The 6,000-nt window shown below is 48.3% G+C and overlaps 1 protein-coding gene across 2 annotated transcripts in view; it reads left to right on the top strand.

Annotated features, from left to right (window-relative positions):
- Window positions 1-346: 346 nt before the first annotated feature.
- GPR161 (G protein-coupled receptor 161) overlaps window positions 347-6,000 on the top strand; it is a 47,296-nt gene continuing 41,642 nt past the window's right edge. The window contains exon 1 of one of the 2 annotated variants that reach the window (XM_036852967.1): window positions 347-469. The gene's annotated coding sequence lies outside the window, so the exon portion shown is untranslated. Of the gene's footprint in view, window positions 470-3,256; window positions 3,274-6,000 lie in introns of those variants that run through there. The other variant, XM_036852976.1, reaches the window with a different exon arrangement.

Raw genomic sequence — 6,000 nt, 5'->3', positions numbered from 1 at the left:
GGTGCGAGCCGAGAGGATAGGGGAGAGACAAAGAGCCGCAGCTGAGGCCGATCGTGGGAAGAAATGGAAAAGTGGCCGGGAGGGAGGGCAGACGCGAAGGAAGGGGCGTGAGGGATGGGAAGCGGCGGCGCCCGGGCGGGGAGGAGAGGCGGCGCGCGGGGCTCGGGTGGGGCGGTGCGGGGCGCGGGGGGACTGGGGTGGCCAGCGGGCGGAGGGGCCGGGACGGCGGAGGAGGGGCGGGCGGCGCGGGCGGAGGAGGGGCGCGAGCGCCGCAAAGTTACTTGGCCTGCGCCCGGGCAGGGTCCGCGTGCTAGTGGCGGGGCGGCGGGAGGAGCGAAGCGGGGCTCGGCGGGGTGAAACCCGAAACCTCCGGTCCCCGAGCGCGGCCGGGAGGAAGGAAGCGGCGGCGGCGGCCGAGGCGGGGAGGCGGCCAGGCGCGGCCCTGAGCTGCCGCGGCGTCGGCTCCCGGGTGAGCACCGGCGGGGGCGGGCGGGGAGGGGGGCGCTGGCAGGGCTGGAGCGTGGCCGAGTTCATTGTGCCGGGCGCGAGGGCGCAGGCCCGGCGGGGTCTCTGCGTCCCCTTCCCCCACGCCTCCCCGCCCCCACGGCGCAATGCTTCTCTGCGCGCCCCCTTGGAGGTAGGGGACTGTCCTCCCGGGCGCACTCCGCCTTGCTTCGGGGAGCCGGGGCTCTTTGTGGGAAGATCTTGGGGGCGCGCCCCTCCCCTGCGGCCAGGGGCTTCTGAGAGGCCCTTCCCACTAGCCCGCCCCCCTTTTCCGGCGCCGCCCGAAGCCCCATTCTGAGACCCCCGGAAAGGGAAGACCTCCGTGCGGGCCCGCGACCCGGCTGATAGGGGTCGTGCCCCCTCGGGCCGAGGGGCTTTGTGACCCGCTCCGGGACAGGTGTGTGGGGCAAAGCGGCCTCGACCCTCAGCTGAAATCCGTGAGGACCAGGTGAGCTACATCGTCTCTGTCGGGGCTCAGGGCGCTGTCTCTCGAGCAGGGCGGAAGATGCGCCCAGAAGTCGCTCGGCCCACCTTGGCGCCGCCGGGTAGGCGTCTCTGTTCCTCAGGTCTTGAGATTCGGTTAGCTTTGGGGGCACTTGGCCCGCCTTCTGGGCCAGAGCTTAACTGCTGTGCAACCTTTTGACAGAGGCTTGTGGGATGAGAATTGTCTGTTGGTTAACTGGGATGCTCTGGGGCGCTTCAGAAGGGTCTGGTCTCCAGTAACCACACAGTGGTGTGTTGGCATCACTTTATCTCACATCTTTGAGACCATTTTTGTTTTTTATTGTACCTTTCATCTGTTTTGCAAAGTGCTTTCAAGAGCAGGTCATTTGATCCTCCTGCCTGTGAAGGTGGTGTGGTTTTGGAGGGAAAGGACTTCAGCTCCTTGATGTATCCAATTGGGATAATGATAACACCAGGCGAGGGAGGGGGGCTGGGGGGTAGTGGTGGAATGGGCATCACCGTGCCCCCTCCCCATACAGCCAGCGCAGATTCCGCCTAGCCTCTTCTTCCCCAGTGACCTGGACCTGGAAATGAGCTTCCGAGAGCTACTGCGTCGGGAAATACTAGGTGGCTTTCCCTCATAATCCCTCTTACTGCGGCCACTGAGACAGGTTAGGAAAGGCCTTTCCCAGGCCCCCAAAGCAGAGAGAGGAGGTGGGAGGTACCTCAGATCGTACAGACAGGGGTTCTTCATCCAGCTCTCTTTAACTGGGATCCAACCACCCATTTCAGTCACTTCTTCCACAGTGCCCCTGTTTTCCTGTATTAGTCTACACTCATTTTATACTTCTAAGATGCTTCCAAGCACTTTTATATACACTTTAAAATCTCATTCACGTAAGAGCCCTGTGAAATGGCGTTAGCTGGTTTTACAGGTGAGGAAACTGAGACTCAAGAGAGAAGTGCTCTGCTCAGCAAGGAAGGAGCCCAGACTGAGCTCAGGTCTTTTGACTTGGCAGTGCTTTTCACGTGGGCTCCATCACACAGGTGGCTCCTGGGGCTCAGGATGTTCTTTTGCCCTACGGCTCCAGCGCCGTGACGGGAAGAATAGAAACTTTTCCCAAGGAGGCCTGCTTGGCATTTAGAAACTAAGTCCAAGCCTCAGGTAGTCAAATCATGCTCTTTGTGTCGCAGCCATGTGCAGCGGGGGTCAGAAACGAGGCCTGGCCGCGTGATCAGAGGGGCGGTGTTCGTTGTTTGGGTTCTGTGGAGGACGGAATGGGCTGAGCTGGAACTGATCTAAACGTCAGCCAAAGGAGGTACAGTTCTGTGATGTAAACTCTGCTGCTGGGGCCCGTCAGGAAGCCTGCGTGCAGGAGGAGGGCTGTGCGGGGGGGCTGTGTGTAGAGCATGCCTTCCCATAAAGAGACAGGAGCAGGTGGGACAAGGTTCCAGCACACTGCTTGATCTGAATTTGGGGGGAAGCTGCAAACTTTCATGGAAGAGAGCTTCATGTTTGTAAAGTTGGCAACTAATTCAAAACATTTTTCGAAATGTGCCAGGTAACCAAATTATGTGTTCGGGCTGGTTGTGACCTGCAGACTGCCAGCTTGCAGCCTTAGGAAGTACTTGCTGTCCTGAGATGCAATAACGCATGACTGGAGGGGAGAAGTGGTGTCTTCTTGCTGTTTTTCTTGGAGAGCAAAAAAACATCACCCAAGTTGGAGATAGCGCTCTGTGCTACCTGGAGTTTGGAAGAAGGACTGACCTGATGACTCAGTACTTCATTCGTTCAGCCAGTACTAATCTCATCTGTGATTCTAGTCCTACACCAAGAGAGTGCTCACACTGGTTGTTATCTGTTTCGCTGGCCAGTTTATGTGCACAGCAGGGCAGAGGATGGCATTCATGGCAGATATGTTCAGGGAACGATGGGAGCGTAAAGGAAGGAGTTTTCAGTGTGGCCAGAGGTAAAACCTGGAGGTGCATTTGATTTGGGTTTGTGTTTGATTTATACTCAAGTAACAGGTAAGACCACACCGTATTAAGAGCACAGTCTGAAGTCAGCTAGCCTGCACCCAGCCCTGCCACTTACAAACCTGTGACCTTGGATAAATAATGGAAAGCATGCCAGGAATGTAGTAATTTTTCAAAAGTATAGTTATTGTAAAAGATTTTTAAAATATAAAAATATATAGGAAAATAAAGTTCCCTCTACCTCACCTCAACTCCCTCTCTCCATCTGAAAGGTAACCACTGTACATGTATTATTTTCTAGGTCTTTTTCAATGCAGAAATATATGCTCACCAAGTCTGGAAATACAGGTGAATATGAATACATAATATGTAGTTTATTGATATTATATTGTAAAACAAGATAAAAATATTATTTGCATTTCCAACTTTAGGACCAACCTTAGTGTATTGGATATACCTTTAAAAATACATAAACGGGGATCATATATAATTATATGCTCTGTGACTTACTTTTTTGATTTAACAGTAAGACTTGGATGTCTTCCAACATCAATATCATAGATACACGTCATTCTTTTTAATGGCTACATAGTATTTCATAGTACAGATTCACTGTAACTCATTTAAACATTCTCCTACTGAGGGACTTTTAGATTGTTTCCAACTTCATCTATTATAAACAATTCTATAGTGAACATCCTTGTACATAAGTCTCTGTGTACTTGTAGAGTATTTCTGGATAAAAGTTACTCTTAGAAGTGGAGGTGGTGGGTCAAAGGGAATGTATATTTTAAACATTTATTTAAGCAGAATTCCATTTGTGTATTGGGATCTGGAGACTGTGCAGAAAAAGAGATTGAATTTGTTTAATTACTTTACTTGTTTACAAGTAAACAAGGTTTACTTGTTTGGAGATAGGTAGTATGCATAAAGAATGACATTCAAAGGCTATAAAAGGTAACACCTCCCTCCTACCCTAGCCCTCTGTTTCCCTTTTTGGGTACAACTAATGTTGCCAGTTTTTGTGTATTCTTCTAGAGACAGTCCATGAATCTGTAGGCCAATTAAATGTATCTTCTGTTTTCTTCCTCTAAAAAAATAAATATGGTAGTATGCTAAATACCCCATTCTGCTTATGGAATTAAAAAAATTTAACCTATATCTTGGAGACCATTCAATATCCAAGTTATGTGCACTTTAAGTGCTGATAGATTCTTCCAGGTCTACCCTTAAAACAACAACAACAACAAAAAAAGCTTAATGGATTTACACTCCCTCAAATTGCCCAACAATTCCTTTAACAATTTTTCCATTGAATTGTTGGTGATTTCATCAATTTTTGAGGCTTTTTCTAAATTTTGGATTTTAATCCTTTTCTTGTTAATAAATCAAATATCTTGCCTTTTTTGTCTTCCCAGCTTTGCTTATTGTACCTTTGGTTGTGCAGAAGTGTTTAATTTTTATGTGGTTAAATTTATAAGACTTTTCTCTGTGGCTTCAAGTTTTCTGTTTTATTTAGGAAGTCCTCTCCTATCTCAAAATTAAATTTTCCTAAATTTTCTCTTTCCTCTCCATTCCTACTTTGCTTTTTTCATCTAAAAATATTTAAAATTATATCTTTTACTTTTCTTCAGTTTCCCTCCTTTCTGACACTGGGGAGGTCAAGGTTTGAATTTGCTGGTGAGCCTCTTTAGCCAGTGTAGCATGTTTATTTCCTTCCATTTTTATAGTGACTTTTTTCACCAAGTCTTAAGGATGAGCTCTTCTCCAGGTGGGAGAATAGAGAGAGAGAGAGGGCATTCTGGACAATGGAACCATTGTCAGGTACAAAGTCATGGAATTGGAGAACAGCAGTGCATACTTGGAGAACTGTGATTTATTCAGTATAGCTGAAGTGGAGAGTCCTGTAAATGAATAGATTCTGCAGATGCCAAAGAATGATATGGCATGACCACGTTTGTGTAGGGGATGATCAGTCTTGTAGCAGTGGGGAGGACAAATTGGAGTGAGGGTGAGATCAAAGACAAGAAGATGAGATAGAAACATCTGATTGTCATTCAGGGGAAAGGTGGTGAGGCTCTGAGCTGGGGTAATGGCAGTGAGGACGAAGTTTTGAGTTAGGATTTAGTGGTGCACTAGATGTCTGTGATAGGGAATGGAACCAACCAACATTTATTGCTTTACATACATTATCTCATTGAATCCTAGCAATTCTGTATGATAATCCAAAGCTCAGGTGTGTCCATTACTGTACCCAAGGTCACACAGAAAGTGTCATTCATAGCCTTAGCCCCATCAGGATTATCTGACAAGAGTGGTCTAGGATGTCCTAGGTTCTGTCTTGAGTGATTTGGGTGGGTGGTGATTTTTTTTCTAGGGTAGAGAAAAACATGAAGAATAGTATATTGAGATGATAGAAGCAGAGATGATGAATTCCATTTTGCACATGTTATATCTGAGGTGCCTGGATGTGACATATGGGGGAAAACATCTACTAGGTGGGTGGATATGAATCTGGAGCCCCCAAGAGTTGTCTAGGCTATAGATGGAGATTTTGGAGTCATCATTGTTTTGGTGAGTACGGAGAGGGAGCACACAGAGAGAGAGATGAGGTATCAAATAGGACTCTTCTTCTGCAAGTGGTAGAAAATCCAGTTCCAATTGGCGTAAGCAAAAAGGAAAGTTATTGGCTCTTATCACTAAAAAGCTCAAGAGTGTATCTGGCTTCAGGCATGGGTTCAGGGTTCAAATGATTCATCAGGACTTGTTTTCTTACCTCCCCTTGTCTCATGCTCTCCTCTCGTGATGGCTAGGCGAAGCTGCAGGTTCAGATCCAATGGAGGGGGGAAGCTGTCTTTCTCCCAGTTATCCCAGCAACGGTCCTGTTACGTCTCATAAACTGATTTGGTCAGAGGGACTTGGAATGTGCTCTTGGCCAGGTGTCGATGGTGTGTCACATCCATGAAGGCACATGAACTCAGAGGAGGAAAAGGATGACTTCTCAGAGGAAACTCAGGGGCAACTGCAGAGCAAGGGGAAGAGAAAGAAGGGAAGTAAACAGTTAATTTCCTCTGC

This window comes from Balaenoptera musculus, chromosome 1, assembly GCF_009873245.2.
Source record: "Balaenoptera musculus isolate JJ_BM4_2016_0621 chromosome 1, mBalMus1.pri.v3, whole genome shotgun sequence".
NCBI lineage: Eukaryota > Metazoa > Chordata > Mammalia > Artiodactyla > Balaenopteridae > Balaenoptera > Balaenoptera musculus.
This window is presented reverse-complemented; position numbering and strand designations above follow the sequence as displayed.